At 37.5% G+C, this 18688-nt stretch overlaps 1 long non-coding RNA gene and 1 pseudogene across 1 annotated transcript in view; both read right to left on the bottom strand.

Annotated features, from left to right (window-relative positions):
- LOC141415670 (uncharacterized) overlaps positions 1–18688 on the bottom strand; it is a 213010-nt gene that overhangs the window by 96720 nt on the left and 97602 nt on the right. The gene's annotated exons all lie outside the window — the stretch shown is intronic.
- On the bottom strand, positions 10103–12318 carry LOC109679583 (mitofusin-1 pseudogene; annotated as a pseudogene).

The raw sequence follows: 18688 nt of genomic DNA, 5'->3' as shown, positions 1-18688 counted from the left end.
AGGATGGCCTTGGCAGGGATGTTTCATTTCTGCTCTATGTGATCCTGCAGGGTAGCCCAGGTAGAGGCAGGATCCAAAAGAGAATAGAAGCAAACAAACCTCTTAAGGCCTAGGGTCAGAACTGATACACAATTACTTCATACACATTCCATTCCATTCCATTAGTCAAAGAAAGTCACAAGGACAACCTAGATTCAAGAAGTAGGGAAATAGACTTTACCTCATAGGATGAGCCTCAGTGGGTCATAAACAATCAATTTGTAACAGTATTTAGTCTCTTTTTGTTGAAAATCTTTAGGCACTCCAGGCACATTCAGAGGGTCTTCCCAACGTTAAGGATAGCGTAGCGTACCTGTGCCTGTGTTGGCCATCATCATAGTTCAAGGTCATGGCCAAGTAATACCCCCTCAATGTAAGCTTCATTTCCTCCTTTCCTCCTTTCTGTATTCCTACATTTCCAGCACATTGAATAAGTAATACCTGCCTCTGATGCTCAGAAATATTTGTGAATGAAAAACTGAATGAGTGAAACGAAGCATTATGTAAGAACCTCTATTAACAGAGTCAAGTGAAATTCAACAGAGATAAATCCAAACTGGAGAAGAGAGTCAGTCCTGAGCTCAAGTGAAATGACAGTGGTGGTGTTTTTGAGGTTCTTGCTGCTACTAGCTTGGCCATGCTGGGAATTTTAAACAGACCACATAGCTCCATAGACTGGAAGAATGAATCCATGCAGAAATCAGCTTGAGCAGGAAAAAGAGGAGCATCCGAAGCTTATTGTACTGGAAAGCACTTGATTCCAGAAGAGTTAGGACGAAAGGACGGGGCCACCCTCACTGAGATGGATTGAGCCATTTTTCTCACTGGCCAATTGGTGGGCCTCCAAGTCCCCCAACAGTATGGAGAGCAGTCATGGATGTAAGGGTCCCTGACACCTGAGTTTAGAGTTTAGGGAAATATACACAGTTGCAGGCAGCTGGGAGGAAGAAGAAGCTAAAATGTCAAGAGATAGGCATTGGGAATTTGAACACAGCAAAGAGAGAAGTTGGTAGTAATCACCAGAGGAGGGCCAAGGAGAAGTGAACGATTAGTGCCTCAGGGATCCCCTGGCTCCTTTAGGCCATGCGCACATTTGACTCTGTTGTCCTTTAGCAAGCAGAGATGTGTTTTATGCCGTCAGTAAAATCTGCATTGCTGGAATGACAGGACACACTTTCTGCAAGGTGCATAACAACTTTCCGACATGTTGTCAGAATGTGTCAGGTCGAGTTACGGCGCCACTGTTGGAGATTCAGACATTTCCTGTCAATGCCTGCCACTCAGGAATGGAAGTGTAATCAAACTCAAGTCACAGCCAGGCTTTTTGCATGAGACTCGCTTCCAAGTTTTACTTTTAATACCTGAGGTTTTGTGTTACTGATATTAAATAAAAAATTCTTCACAATGAATTTTAAATGAGGTAAAAGCTCTCATCAGAGATTTTGTTAAAAGCAGATGAACAGCTGTTCTTTCTTCCCCCTTTTTAGTAGAAGGGCTTTAAATTATATATTAACCAAAAAGGTAAACAGAATAAAATGGGCAATTAAATATTAATGGAAGATGTAGTGGAATTGTCCTGTGCTGCACTTAAAACAGCCTGAATGATTGAGCTGTGAATTGCTCTCCCTGAGGTATTGAAATATTCATCAGTGCTATTTAATAAATGTTCATATTCGTAGGCACTCATGTTTACACTACAGCACTTGCAAGAGAGTGCTTACTAAAGAAAACATACTAATGGAAGGTGAACTTTCCTGTACAGTGAGTCACCTTAAATTATACAGAGTGTGCCGCTGTGGAGACAGGGAAATCTCTCCTCTGACAAATGAGAAGCTTGCATACGAGAGGAGTGTCTTTTGTTAAGAGAATAGCTGGGGATGGCACAGAGGTGTTGTGGCTCCAAGACTATTCTGAGCTTTTTAAAAATTTATCTGGTTTGCATTTTAAAAATGTTTAACCTTTCCTGCCTGAAGCCAAGCTTCATTCCAATGCTATTACTGTAAACTGCCTACCTTATGGGAAGGGGTGCGAGAGATAGCAAAAAGAGACTGCACCAAGGTAAAAGCCTTTCAGGTGACAATGGAGACGGTCTCAAAGATGCTCACAGCATTTACGGGCAAAGGCAGACACTGCCTCTTATCACTTCCTCTTGGGGACATTTATTTAGTCATTCTTTCCTAAGACCTGCAGATACTGTATCACCACAAGATGGGAGCTTGAATGTTCTCATAAGTTAAACAGGATCAGGGCCGGTCGATACCCTGGGATTGGCTGATCTCTAGGGAGGATATTAAGATTTACTAGAGCAGTGCAGGAAAGGATTGCAGCCACATTTCTGATGAGAAGGATGACCTAAAGGAGCTTGCTTTTCCTCAGAGGCTGACTGACAACTACATAGACACCCAACTCAGTGTGTCATAATACACATGTACTGTATCAGGATCACTTAAGATGGCCCTTCATCATCCTGCTGTTAGCCATAAAACCTTGAAAAATGTTTATTCAGTGATGCAAAAGGGTCTCTGTTCCCAGACTAACAAAAATAACCATACAGAGTAGTGTAGGTTGACTTCTGGTGACACTATTTCACTTTGCCATAATGGTATCTTACTCCCACACCTAGGTCATGGCTTCATAGTAGGCAGAATACAGCTTTCGTTCCTTAACTGGAGGTTTGGTCCGATGACTCGGTTTTAATGGTGTATTAGAGGACTCTAAAAAATTCTTAAGACAGGTGTGAGACATCCCTGGAACATCATTACTTGGAAGGCTAAGGCAGGAGGATCATGAGTTCAAGGTCAGACTAGGCTGCATAGTGAGATCGTGTCTCAAAAAAATAAAAAAAGCTTAAGCTGCCAGTGGTTCATGCCTATAATCCTAGTACTCAGGAGGCTGAGATCAGGAGGATCACGTTTCCAGGCAAACCCAGGCAAAAAAGTTTATGAGATCCCATCTCAATGGAAACAAGCTGGCAGAGCATCTCAAGCAGTAAGAGCATCTGCCTAGCAAGTAGGAGGCCCTGAGTTCAAACCCCAATACTGCCAAAAGAAAAAAATAAAACATAAATCAACAGAAGTAAACTGAACATTCGTACTCCTATCATCCCAGCAAGGGTGGAAAGCCATTAAAGTAGGAGGATCACAGTACAGGATGGCCTGGGCAAAAAGTGAGACCCTATCTCCAAAATAACTGCCGCAAAAAGTCTGGGGGCTTAGCTCAAGCAGTAGAACATCTGTTTCACAAGCACAAAGCCCCGAGTTCAAAACCCACTATCACCAAAAAAAATCTTAAAATATTCATAGACAATTGGATTGGCTTTCTTATGCCCAGCCTTTTGTCACGAGAAGATAATGTGCCACCAAGCCCAGCTGGACCTCCTCAAAACTAATCTGCATAGGCATGAACAAGATGCTAACTATATATGTTGGGAAACCACACAACTATAACCAACTTGTCTTTGACAAAGGAGCTAAAAATATATGATGGAGAAAAGACAGCCTCTTCAACAAAAACTGCTGGGAAAACTGGTTAGCAGTCTGCAAAAAACTGAAACTAGATCCGTGTATATCACCCTATACCAACATTAACTCAAAATGAATCAAAGGATCTTAATATCAGACCACAAACTCTAAAGTTGGTACAGGAAAAAGTAGGAAATACTCTGGAATTAATAGGTATAGGCAAGAACTTTCTCAATGGAACCCCAGCAGCACAGCAACTAAGAGATAGCATAGATAAATGGGACTTCATAAAACTAAAAAGCTTCTGTTCATCAAAAGAAATGGTCTCTAAACTGAAGAGAACACCCACAGAGAAATATTTGCCAGCTACACATCAAAGGACTGATAACCAGAATATATAGGGAACTTAGAAAACTAAATTCTCCCAAAATTAATGAACCAATAAAGAAATGGGCAAGTGAGCTAAACAGAACTTTCTCAAAAGAAGAAATTCAAATGGCCAAAAAACACATGAAAAAATGCTCACCTCCAGCAATAAAAGAAATGCAAATTAAAGCCACACTAAGATTCCACTTCACCCCTGTTAAAATAGCTATCATTTGCAACACCACTAACAACAGGTGTTGGTGAGGATGCGGGGAAAAAGGAACCCTCTTACACTGTTGGTGGGAATGTAAACTAGTACAACCACTCTGGAAAAAAATTTGGAGGCTACTTAAAAAGCTAAACATTGATCTATCATATGATTCAGCAATACCACTCTTGGGGATATACCCAAAAGACTGTGACACAGGTTACTCCAGAGGCACCTGCACACCCATGTTTATTGCAGCACTATTCACAATAGCCAAGTTATGGAAACAGCCCCACTACTGATGAATGGATTAAGAAAATGTGGTATTTATACACAATGGAATTTTGTGCAGCCTTGAAGAAGAACGAAATGTTATCATTCGCTGGTAAATGGATGGAATTGGAGAACATCATTTTGAGTAAGGTTAGCCTGGCCCAAAAGACCAAAAATCATATGTGTTCCCTCATATTCGGTCATTAGATCAAGGGCAAATACAACAAGGGGATTGGACTTTGATCACATGATAAAGTGAGAGCACACAAGGGAGGTATGGGGATAGAGAAGAGACCTAAAAAACTAGATAGCATTTGTTGCCATCAATGCAGAGAAACTAAAGCAGATACTTTAAAGCAACTGAGGCCAGTAGGAGAAGGGGACCAGGAACTAGAGAAAAGGTTAGATCAAAAAGAATTAATCTAGAAGGTAACACACCTGCACAGGAAATCAATGTGAGTCAACTCCCTGTGTAGCTATCCTTAACTCAACTAGCAAAAACCCTTGGTCCTTCCTATTACTGCTTATACTCTCTCTTCAACAAAATTAGGGATAAGGGAAAAATAGTTTCTGCCTGGTAGGGAGGGGGTGGGGGAGATAGGGAGGGGGCGAGGGGTAAGGGAGCAGGTGGGGGAAGGAGGGAGAAATGACCCAAACATTGTATGCACATATGAATTAAAAAAAATTATCTTTGAATGTCTTTGAAAAATAATTCAAACTTTATTCAAAAAAGGTAGATTCTGAGTCCTATTATATCCTGATAAACAGACTTAGATGGCATTATCAGAAATGGATTAGACTCTATATGGGCTCTGAAATAAGATCAAAGGACTGTTGTATACCCAAAGCTCTACAAAATACTGAAGGGCAATGCCAACACATTAAATAATTTACTGTGCTCCCATTGCTGCCATGATACTCTTGTTGCTACACTACAACCAACTGTTCTAAGAATCTACTCTGAATTCAACTGTTATAAAAAAAATTAGGAACTATAAAATATAATTACAACATAGTGTATACTCCCAAAGGCTTACTCCAGCTGGAAAGACAAGGAAGCAAACATGAAACAATTAATAAGATAACATGAATTGCAAAATGTTTACTAAACAGGCGTAAAAGAAGATGTGTTATGAAGACTATTTGACCTATTTAGTCATTTTTCTTAAAAAGAACTCTGGCTAAGATTTGTATAAAAGCATTTATAAAAATTGGGGCCATTGGGATGTCTCCCAAATCACAATTATGATATTTCTATTCAGTATTCTTGTACTATTATATAAATTCTCTTTTTCTTTTCCAGATGTGTTAAGTTGTATATAGAAATTGATTCATCCTTGAGTGCTTCTAGGTCAGAACTGTGAATTTTAACTTGGTAAGGACTCTGAATCATAACACAAACAGGAAAGACTTTTACTTAATTAAGATTTTAAAATGAATTAAAGAAAACCCTACTATTACCAGGGAGAAACACAGGTTATGCTTAATAGTAAAAGTTAAGTGAAAAAAGTACCAAATTATATCTAGACTTTTATTTTTTAACAGTTTCCTCTAAAACCCTTCTTAAATATATTTTGAAAACCAGATTTCAATTTTGCTGCTTAATAAAAGTTTTTATATTAAAGAAAATTAAGTATGAATTCTGTTGAGAAACTTAACAGAATCCTTGCTTGTTAGACCATGACACCATTGCTCAGCTTATGCCAAGCTATCAATTCAGAATATCATGAATGTAATAAAGCCACCAACCAACACAGAAGACCCTGCTCTTTCAATTTACTTCTATTTGCTGATTTTCTCCTGATATATTTGTAGAACACTTGGATATTGTGTAAAGACTATTTTCAATGTTCTTTGATAAATTAGGTACATGTTGAGTCTGGCAACTAACTGAACATCAACTTAAGATCAAATAGTCAGCGAGGCAAAATGCTAATGGCCAGTCATTTCACTGGTTAAGCACCAAAGGCAAGGTGATTATAGTCTATAGATGGCATATTAAACTCTAAAAAGAAGGTGTCCAAGGACATTGTGAGGCTATGTGAGGTCTTGCTGAAATAAAGTGGGAGGATAGGCAAAGGACAGGAGAAAAGGTGACAAGGTATCAGGGAGAGTAAATTCAACCAAGGGGCCCTCAGCCCCTTTCTGGACTGGCTACCACTGCAGGTGCTGTTTGTGTTCTTGAAAAAATGTCATTCAACACTTGAAATATCTAATCTGTCTTCCATATTCACTTTAGGCCTTTGAACTAACCCAGAGATAATACTTGCCTCTAATAAAGTATGTCTACCAAGCCAATTCCTACAGAGAAGAAAAATTTGTAGTCCTATTCAAGAGAAGAGAGTGACCTTGTTAGCCAAGCAACATAATAAGAATACATCTAGCAGAAATATTGGTGTACATGCTACAAAGCATCTAGGAGGAAATTAGCTGTTTTAAACCATGGAACTAATGTGAATCATTGCTAATAGCTGCTTATTTATCACCAGCATAAAAAGATAATTTGCCTAAACCAATGAAGTAATTCCAGCTTTTAACTGAATGCTAGTTATTAATTGGATGATACTGAAAAAAAAAAAGCAGGAAGGTAAAATTACCCAAAGCAGTGAGCGCAACCAGCTTCCATCCTAGTGTATTAATATTTTCTTGATACTGCTGGGATAATATTCCAGTTACATAAAGTTGGGGATATCAAACTGTTTAAGAAAATACCTATGGAGAGAAAGAAAACCTGAACTCAGTGCTTTTGTGGAGGAATATAAAACGGTTTGGGCAGAAGGAGACGTGTGGAGCTGCAAAGAAAGACTGTGTGTATTCCTTTGGTTTTTCTTTTCATCTCATTGCAGGTGAAACATCCTCACCTGCAATAGACACTGGAGCAGCCAGACCTGACAGTTAATCCTGGTTCATAATTTCTAGTAGTGTGAGCTTAAATTTACTTTTATATTTATTGTTTCTAAGCCATAACTTCTATCTTCTCTAAAGCAGGGTGATAGTATCTAGTTTAAAATTCAGCTGGTTTATTGAGGGCTATTAATTTTCTATGGAGTAAAAAAATCGCCTTATGAATTTTTTCAATGTGTTCCTTCAAGTGTGCTGTGTAGAACCAACCCTTCGTTCTGGGTAGTAACTTCCTTAGTTATAGCAGATTCCACATGTTTTCAGTGAGTTTTAGTTTTTCAGAAGCACCTTACTTATATCAGTATGGAGTGACACAGTGCTGTTTAGAACTAAACATCAATCCTGTATCGATTCAAAGTTCTTTTCCCTACTGCTAGCATAGGACAGACTATGATTGGCAGTCTGGAATGGAGTGGAAGCATGGCCAGCTCTTCCTCTTCCCACCCACCCACCCTACCTATTGCACCTCTTTCCCTATGTTCATCATGCAAGAGTGGGGAAAGAGTAGAACAAAAAGAAAAAATGAAAGGCCCTTTCTTTGACTGCAAGTATGTTGCTCATATCTGTTAATGGACAAATCGGGATAGGGTAGCCCTAGCAGGCCCCACCGATGAGGTGCTCACTCCCCATCCTACCAACATTCCCCAGACATGCATTCTGTCCAATTTCCATATAATGTGATGTATGATGGCATCAAACATCATACATCATCTTCAGTCAACCTTGACCTGAATTCCCATGAAATTTCAGTTAAGCAATGCTTGGTGACTTCCTGTGACTTTCTGTGCTATCTCTGTTCTAGGCCCTGAGGATGTATCAGGGATCAAAATAGGAAAAATCCTTATCCTCATAGTCTAAGGTATGTAAGAGTTTCCTAGAAAAATGAAGAAAACAAAATGTACTAAATAAATAAAAGGTATTTGCTCACATGGAAATGTGTTCACATGGAGAAAAAGTAAGTAGATAAGGGAAATGTTACAATTTAAAATATTATGATCCAGGTGGTCCTCACTGAAATGGTGATGCTTGAGAAATGACTTGGAGAAGGTGAGAAAGAGAACCATGTAGCTTTCTGGAGAACAGCTTCCAGGCAGTGGAAAAAGCCACAGCGTGGCTGCTTTAGGGGTTGGGGAATAATAAGGAACCCAGTATATCTAGAGTAGAAGAAAAAAAAGGCAGTCATAATACAAAAAACTTCAGTTTGATAAGGGTTGGAATGTGCGGATGGAAAGAGGCACATATGCTTACTGTACACACTTCTGAGGCAATGGGGAGAGACTCTGAGATGGGGATTCCTCTGCTTACTATTTTTTGTGAACTTATGAGAATAATATAACCTTTCCCATCCTTGATTTCTTTTTCCATAAAATAGAACTGAAAATAGAATCTCATCCAACAGTATTGCTGGGAGATGAATTTGGTTAATGTCTAAAAGACGATAGTGCAGTGTTGATCCATGGCGATTCTAACGAGCAGTAAGGGCTGAGATTACTGCCTGCATCTATGTTTGGTTGGCTCATTCTTGCCAGTCAGGTCACAATCCAAATGTCACCTCCTCAGATTGCTTTCTCTGATGCTCTTTAGAGATATTCAGACTTCACTACTATTCTTTCGTCCTCATTTTTGTTCCTTCCTTCCTTTCTTTCTATTTTTCTATGGGAGACAGGATCTTTCTGCATAGCCCAGGCTGGCCTCGAACTCTCGTCCTGTCTCTTTAGTGCTGGAATTAAAGATGTGAACAACCGTACCCAGTTATTCTTTCTTTTAAGCACCAGGTATAATAAGTTTCCTCTCCTTCTTTGAAGTTAGGCATCCCATATGACTTGTTGTGGCCAATGGAATTTGAGCAGAAGTGCATGTAGAATTTTTCCACAGAAGTAACATATGTCAGTTTTAGGCAGAAGTTTCGAAGAGCCAAAGTGTGATTTGCTACCACATTTCCTCTTTCTTACTATGGTGACTATGGAAATCTATGTTGGGATGGACCTCTGGCAACCTGTGTTGAGACAGGTGAGGACTATATGAGAAGAGCACAAACTTCCTGCCACCCTGCCTCCTACACTGGTTGTGTAGCTTAAACAGTAAATAAATCTTTCTGCTGTTAAGCTATTATGGTTTGGGGATTGTTGCTGTGGAATAATCTAGATTTGTCTTGACTGATACACTGCCCTTGACTACATTATATGAAGTTGTTTCCTCATCCCCCAGTTACTCTCTAGGGAGAATGAGATTTAGTTTTCATTATAGTATCATACTCTTTTCCTTTTCCTTTTTTCTTTTTACTATTTTACATCAATTTTCATGGGAATATAAAGGAATGAAAACATCATACTAGTAGTGGTTTACAAACTTGCCATGATGGCAAAAGTGATTGTAACTTGCATAAATAGTATGCTCAAGAACATTCCACACTCCTTTGGTAGTTACAGCCATGCTCACAAAACAAAAAACTATTTCCATTAAAGAGGGCATCAAAAACTAGTTTTGAGAAAGAAGATGAAAGAATCATTCTCTAACTCCTGGATGCCAGGAAGCAGAGTTTTTCAGAATCAAAACCAAAGAAAGCCCTAATATTAAGAGCTCAAGGACCCACCCCTCAGGGGTCACATAGCTGGTTCTCTTGCTTTAAACTAATTCATTATTTAACACAAACAACTTAGTCTTTTCCTTATCCCAAATTAGAACTAAGAACATACCATAACACTCTTCACAAAGTGCAAACACCCTGAGACAAATCATTAGCAGAATCTATACAGAGATTTGCTATTTAGTTGTTAGTATAATCCATACTGAAGTCATTTCATAAAAATAACAACTCTCCCAATCTTCCAAGTTCTGTTTCCTCCTATGATGGTCACCAAAAAAAAAAAAAAATCTCTATTGTTAAAGAGTCTTCATTGCTTACACATAGAAATCACTTAGTAAAATTCTCCAGCTCATTTTCAAGTTGAACATCTTTATTTCTTAAGAACTTTGAATTTTTTACATTTTCTCCAACTGAGCTATTTCTTTGGATAACCTAGCAATTTTTTCTTCCAAATGTCATTTAGTAATATCAACCTGTTGGCACAGGCAGGCAAAAATGGAAGCCATTTCTTGCTGTATTTAGTGGCTACAGTTTGCACTTGTGAAGCTAAAAATCATCTGCAGTTTTTCAGCTGCACAGTTCACAAACTGCTGTTAAAAGGCTCTCTCCTTGGCTCGGGTGGTCCAGGTCAGCCTTTCATAAAGATACAAAGCTCCATACATGCTCAGTGAAACAAATATGAGTTTCCAGCCTACAGTTTTCCAAATCACTCCTCTAACAACTATGACGTCCATAGAAGTTCAAGATGTAACAGAAGTTAATCCTGTTATTAAGGTAATCATGAGCTCTTCTTAAGCTGCATTATCTGGCGTTCCAGGGTTGGTAGGAGCAGTGGCAGCTGAAGCTAAAGATCTAGGAAGCTGAAGGATAGGTTCTGACAATCCAAACAGCACCCTCTGTGCATTTGTAGAGTCCAAGTATCAATGCCACAACAGAAGATCAGCCCAAGGGAAAATGAAATACAGTATCCTCTTGAAAATCTGAATATAACTTGTGGCAATTTAAGTCATAACTGAGATCAAATTTCCTGCAAGGATCAGTGTATGAAGTTTATTCTGTATACCAGCTGGAAGTAACGGCTTCAAATTTTCAATGATTTCTTGCTGGGATTGAAGCATTGACTTCATTGGTGCACCCATCAGTCAAATTTCTTCCTATACAGTCTTCTATGTGCTTATTTAACTCATTTTTATACACTTTCAATACATTTGGAGTAGGCTGAAACTCAGAACAAAATTCATCAACCAAAACAGAGAGTCAACGAATTTCATCTGTCATTGCACATGAAACTTGTTTGCTACTTCTTCAGTAACCTCCTTGATTTTTTTCTTAACATTCAGTGTTAAAAGGTTCATCTGGTTTTGGGCAAAATTCAGACTATCAATCTGGTCCTCCCTTCCATTGAATAAACTCTTTTCTCTGCTGCTGCCATGTTTGTTGAATCCATTATGTTTTCCACAGTATCTAGTATCTGTTTAGTTCTGATAGTGTGCTGCTCAAACTTTGTTTTCATTGCTGACTGTGAGATATACTCCTCAAAAATTTGTTCAAAATTCTGAAACTCCTGTAATCTTGCCTGAAATCCTTCAGCAAGTGCTCTACCACCATCTGGCATTCCTTGTAATTTGTGCTTTCTAGAACTGAGAACTTCCTTTGTTGAAACAAAGAAGATACGATTCCGTGCTTCTAAAGAACCACAACTTTGAGCTCCTCCACCAAGAAATACAGGCACCTTACCAGTGTTGTCAGCGAACATCTTTCATATGTTCTGGTTCCAATGAAGAGGCATCCTAGTGATTATTCAGAATGAAAATATTAGGTCTAGAAAGGCCTTGTGAAAAAAAAATGTTTCTCTGTGTTCATTAGTGTTGATTCACAGTTTGCAACCAAAACAAAAATATCAGCATCTAGGCAAAATTTATCAATCCAGCTATCCAGCTCTGTGGTGACATCTATAGCCAGACTGTCTACTAAAACCAAGTTATCTCTCAAGAGGGCACACTTTGCCTTTGGGCAAAACACATGTACAAGACAGCCGGCTTTCAAATCTTTGTCCATATGAAGGACGTGGGTCAGCTGATTTACTGTCTTCACACTCTTCTTTTCATCCGATCCTTCCGTCATGAGACAGGCTTTATCTCCATCAGGAAGCAACTGGTTGTACAGCCAATCCCACTAGGCAGAACTTTTTCACATAACATTGCATTGATAACAAAGCTCTTTCCAGTGTTTGACCTGCCAAAAAATGCCACTTTCATGTGACTCCAAGATAGACCCTCACCAATGACAGAAAGCTTGTTTTTATACGCCTGTATTTCTACCAGATCATCCTCAGTGGTTATTCGATCAAGTTCTGGACTCGGATATGTTACTTCAACAAAATGCAACCCTTCAGTAACAAACTCCAGTAACTGGAGAAAGATTGCAGCAATGGCCTTCTTTGCCAGCACAAAGTGCTTCAGTGGAGAAGCAGTTTCTGCCATTGTAGTAACTGTCCCAGCTCTGACTTGTCACCCGGCAACAGCACCTCAGCCACAGCCTCCAGGCTGCCTCATCCTCTCCCTCATCCTCTCTTTCTTTGACATCATGTCATTCACAAATTGGGAGTAGAGAGTTCATGCCATTTTCATATATATTCTTGGCATAATGACAGGCTCTAAAACTTACAGGTAGCTTACATATTTCTCAAATTAAACTCATGGCATATAAATCATTTTGTTTGGGGCCTTAAAATGTATCAGCTTTGGGCTGGGCTTGATGGCTTATGCCTGTAATCCGAGTCACTCAGCAGATGGAGACAGGAGGATCATGGCTCAAGGCCAAACAGAAGTTAGTGAGGTCTTATCTCAAAGCATAAACTGGGTGTCATGGTACATGCCTGTGGTCCCGTCTATGCAGGAGGTGTAGGTAGGAGGACCAGAATCTGAAGATGCCCAAAGCAAAAAGTATGAGACACTATTTGAACAACAACAAAAAAGCAAAAAGGGCTAGAGGAGTAGCTTATGTGGTAGAGCACTTGCTTAGCAAGCATAAGGCCCTGAGTTCAAAACCCAGTACCACCAAAAAACAAAAGATTCACCAGACTAATGTTAAATTCTGCTTTATGTGACATGATTCCAGGTATTTATGTCAAAAATAAGAATATATGCTTATCATGTTAAATCTATAAAACCAAGTGGTATCCTAGGATATAGATATAACTTGGTTACTTCCTTGGGTCTGCTTTAATGAACAGGAAAAAGTTAAAATGGATTAATCATATGCTTGATGTAAAGAATGCAGACATCTCTATAATAACCTTTTATCTCATTCATAATTTAGTTAAAAAGACTGTTGGGACTTTAACAGTGATAGGATTTGTATCCTATCCAAATGTCAAGCCTACTGAGAAGCCAATAGAGAAATACATAATCACATGAATAGAAAATAAATCATAATCTTTGTTACTTAGCTGAATATACAAACTCTTGCCTCCTGATAGTCTCCCCTCCTTCTATTCTTCATCCCAACCAAGGTCTGGACTTTCAGAGACCCATTTAAAGAAGAGCATGGGTCTATAGAGTAGACCAACTTTAATTAGAATGCAGCCTCAATCCAGTGAGCCCTGAGAATAGAAACAGACATAGGTGAGGACTGTGATCCACTCACTGGGTGCCTGGCCATGTTGTTGGAAGTTGGCTCCTAAAACCAGTGCTTCTAAAAAAGAAATCATACAAATGTCCGAGTCTCCTTCATCATTGAAATTATTCCTAATTTCAAGTTATCTGCACTCTCTCCTAAAAGCAAGGGGTATGGCTATGTAGAAACAAAGGCCAGAAAGATTCTTCTCATTCTGACCCATTCAAATAGTGGAAATTTCTTCCCTCTGTGGAAGTGTTAAGAGTGTGGGAGGTGATGCAGGATGGAGATGGGTACAACTCAATCTACACCAAAGGCAAATCTTCAAGGCCAATAGTAATTTCTCCCCTCTGCATGCTAAAGTCAAATTGACCCATTTCTTTTAACCAGAACAATGCTGGCTTACTTCCCAAATATCTCTTCATAAAAAGATACCAGCAAGTGACAACATTGCTCTGTTTCCTCCTTTTTTTCATAGCAATAATTAGAATTCATTTATAGACATTCAACCAATAATTTATAATTATGATTAAAGGGACTTAGCAATGAAATCACTTCTTTTAACAATAGTACTTTCACTGTAAATTCCACTAAAAAATTAAAATACTTTTACAAAATGTAGATTAAAATACTGGCTGAAATAAATCTTTAATGAAACTTTATAATATTCTCTTATACATTCTCCGGATACCTCCATATAAATGAAATGGTTTCTCAGTGTGAATTCAGGCAGTGAATAAGCTATTTCTCATTGCTGATTGAGGCAAACAATTTAGCATTATGGATCCTAACCTGTTTACACTATATAAAAGTACCCCTCAAGTTGATTTCTGAGTGTTGTATTTGACACACGAGAGGAAAAAACTGAGCTCTTTGTAATATATCAAAACAATGGTTTAACAATAGAAGCACCCTCCTGAAAAGAGTACCAATCATTTTATGATGAAAGTAATATGAAGAATAAATGTTTGCCTAAAAACATTTCATTAACAATTCCAGCAATCTTAGAGTTGAAACACATACAATTTAAATGTTCTGAGTGACCTTAGATTATCTAGTAATGATTGTCAAACTGGTAGGGACAGGGAGCATTCCTATTAAGAATAAATACATGTTTGCTGTATATTGGTAAGTAGAGCTGTCTTCCAAGAATTACTTGGAATAAGAATGGTACTGAATGTGTTGCAATACACACATGAATAATATCATTATAGAAGAAAAGACTAAAGAACAATCTAAATCCTCATTTTCTCAGATTAGAAAACCATGGCACAGAAAAGTTGTATAGTTGCTTCAAGTCACATGACAAGATAACCAGTCAGAGCTAGCTTTATTCTCCAGTGAGTTGGGTCAGTGCTCTTTTCACATTAGTATTTCTGTTAAACAAGCCTCCTATTATTGCATGTTGGTAATGTCTGCTCTGTTCCAAGTATAGCCATGCATCTCTTAACAAAGGTGATACATTTAAGAAATGATATTTTGTTGTGTGAACCTCAAAGAGTGAACTTTATACAAACTAACATGGCTACAACAGATATATGTGAATAAAAATTGTATGATACATGACTGTTTTAAAGTTATGCATTGTTCATATGAGAGTGATTCAGGATAAATTTTGATGGAAGAATTTTGGCAAACCTCTTATAATGCCTAGAGATAATCTTGGACTTGAGAAAATAGAATTCCTCCAGATTTGTGTCCATTCCAATTTGATGACAATATTTACTTGCACTGCTGCTACTAATTAAATAATTTTCATAACAATTCTAGCATCTTACCTTTCCAGAGAGTTTTAATTTTATCTGGAGTCTATCAGCACACTTTTCATGTGAGGAAGACAGCAGTTTCAATAGCAAGACTGAGATTTATAGCCAGACACTTGCCAAAAATAAACTAGTAACAGCTAGCCTATAGGGGTAAAATTTTCTGAAATTTTTCTTTTTACATTTATCTACAGTTTGCCTATGTTTATATAAAAAGGGGCACCCAAGAAAACTTCAAATTTTTCACATATGAAGTAGAAGGATAGAATTTGCAATTTGTTATTAGAAATGGGGATTATGGTCACCCTTTAGCCAAATCAAGAAGGCCCTTTAGGCAAAGTTCAGTTGAACATTACAGTTATCTTTTGAAACTATACTTTTCTGTTTGTTTAAATGACAATTAATGAATTAAAAATAAGAGGCACCCATATGCCTCTCTTTCATTCCTTCATAAATGAAGGGAGAACTTAGAGAGTTGCTCTAAGCCTTCTTTCTCATCCATCCTAGAATAGTGTACTTTACTATAGATCCCTGATTAATTTGAATGTGGTACATATTTTTACTTGAAGTACAAAGAATCTTCCATGCTATGTTACCCTCATTTTCTGACTTTTTTTTTTACTTCTCTGTAGTCTAAAGAATGATACTGAAATTTATAGAATGAAAGTAGTATGATAGTTGTTGGTGCACCTGCTTCTGTCATTTGTCTATCACTTAATTATTTATGAAATAATTCCACATTGTCCACATATAGTAACAGCAGGTATTCTATACAGACATTGAGTCAAGAAGCAAAACAAAACTTTGTAAGATTGTATGACTTCTCCAAAATCATAAAAGTGGTTAGTGAAAATTCTTCATTTCCACTCTTCAACATCAGGCTTTATGTATATCTTCCACAAATAACCTTGAAATTTTAGCATTTCTACCAAGTAAATCTCAGTAAAGACAGGAGGAATAGTTTTTCCAAGATCCTATAGTATCTCTCTTGTAATTTTACTAAGAGATCTTGCAGATGTCTTAGGTATCGCTCTTGTGATTTTATTCTAGGCAAATGAAGTAAAACACTAAGAGAATATTAGAAGCAATTGGTCACTATACAACTCTCACTAAGAGTAATCACTAAAGTGCTCTTGCTTGTACAATGTAAACTGGACTTCATCCTTTATAATAGGTTGCCTTTTTATACCTATGGCTAAGCTCATATAACTTTAGCATCAGGGTTATCACACAAATGTCATTGCAAATAACTTTAGTTAGTGTTAAGTGGACAGCCCAGGAACATAAATACAAAAGAATTGATATCAGAAGGATTACCAACTGATAACTTCCATGCTTAGAAAAGAATACAGCATTAGGTAATACCATAGTTAAAAGCACACACATACACTTAACCCAAAATGCCACAAAACAGCATTTAATTTTTATAATTCACCACAGAATATTTTCTAAGACAAAACTAACTTATCATAAACTGAGATTTGAATATGTAAGTTATTTTTCATTTTACCATGTGATAAAAGAGAATCTGATTCCATAGAAGGAACCTGGAGTCCAGGCCAGGCCTCTGCTTTGTGTAGTTACCTTTAAGCATATTGCATCACTTCTCCTATGTTTAGCACTATGTCTTTATCTAATCTACATGGAATAGCATGCATGGAGGAATTGAGAGGTTGGGCCTGAGAGTACGCTGCCTGAAGGTAAATGTTATGTCTGCCATGTGTAAGCCATATGATCTGATCGTCACTGTTACTTCACTTCAATATGTTTTGCATTTCTTATCTTTGATATAGCAGTAATAGCATCTACTTCATGGACAGTTATTTTAAATGAGATAATATGGAGAACCCTTAGTAAAGTGTCTGGTATGTAGTAAGTTCTCAATAACTGCTATTTGTGTTTATTGTTGCTTATTTTCTTTATGTTGTGCAATGTAGGTCAATAAATGCTTGCTGCTGAAGATGAATTTACTTATCAGAAAAAAGAAAAATTATATGTGAAAGCTTCTTTGCAATCATTAGCATTGGCAAAAATAATATGAGTTTATGTATTTGGGGAACACCATATAATATAAAATAATAGTATTTTGAAAGATAAGCATATTGCTTGAAACAAATGAGCCACTCATGACTACATTGAATGCATCATATTAATTTCTAAGTGGGAAATCAAACTATTAAAAAATTCCAATTTGCTGTTAATGCATGAATCAACAAAGCTAGGTAGGAGTGTCTTCTAAATGAAGGTTTTTTCCAAATATTATTAGAAACTAGACATGAGTATATCATTATAATGAGTCAAATTCTAACTTTCTCTTGGGCTATGGATATGAATCTAAACGAACCTATAAATATTCAGCTATATTCTTTTCTAGATAAAAGCGCATTCTATACATAGTTTTCATTTGCATTTTGCATGTATGTAATTGTATAGTTAGGACTATCCAGAGAAACAGAACCAATAGGACACAAACAAACACACACACACACACCATACCCCAAATTCAGTAGCAATAAAAGTTTAGCAATTGCCCCTCCAGCAGATAATAAGAAGAAATCAGAACTTCTAGGTGTGTTGAACCCTCAAGCTAAACCCCTGTACCTCTAGACATAAAACACATACACACACACACACACACACACACACACACTAAAACTTCTGCCAGAATCTGTCCTTCAATCTGTCCTTCATTCTGGAATCAGGGTCATGATTGAAGGCTGGGAAAGCAGATGCAGCCAGGAATGGGGAACAAAAAATTGGCCTAGTATAGCATTAAGACCACATATTATCACATAGAAAAGGAAGCTCAAAAGCAGACTGTCTGACTTAATACTTTGATTATGTTCATAAAGGTCTCATATTCATAGTCTCTCTACCTCTCCCTCTCTCTCCACGCCCCTCCTCCACAACATTTGGTGACTGCCATCAACTCAAGTTCAATTCTCATTGTAAGAAAATGGCTTCCATAGATGCCTAGAACAAAAGTATTTCCTGTGTGTATCAAACAAGAGAGAGAAAAATTCCTTCAAACTTTGGGAAACAAGAAAAGCATATAGCCCATTAATGGAGAAATACCTTTAGTTCAGAATGATTCTTAAAGATTGTATAGATAAAAATTTGTAACACTCATTTAGACTAATTTCAAAAACCTAAAGTAATACTCCTAATTTTTTTTTATCCTTGCACTAGGGAGTCAGAAGAGAAGAAACAAGTGTGTTGTTCAGGAAAACAGAATCCACAGCTTTTCAACCTTGTCATTCTCCAGTAAAGCTGGCAAGTTCATGTTCTTTCTAGGCCTTTAAAAGTGTGCCAACACAAGCTATTTCACAAATCCCACTCACATTCTAAAATAATTCACCAACTTCCTTCTCACAGAAATAGTGAGCACCTTCATTTGGAAACTCTTAAGTACTTGTTTGTTTGTTTTTTAAAGGGAACTAATAAAATGCATGACAAATATGAAACTTTTATG

This window comes from Castor canadensis, chromosome 13, assembly GCF_047511655.1.
Source record: "Castor canadensis chromosome 13, mCasCan1.hap1v2, whole genome shotgun sequence".
Lineage (NCBI taxonomy): Eukaryota > Metazoa > Chordata > Mammalia > Rodentia > Castoridae > Castor > Castor canadensis.
This window is presented reverse-complemented; position numbering and strand designations above follow the sequence as displayed.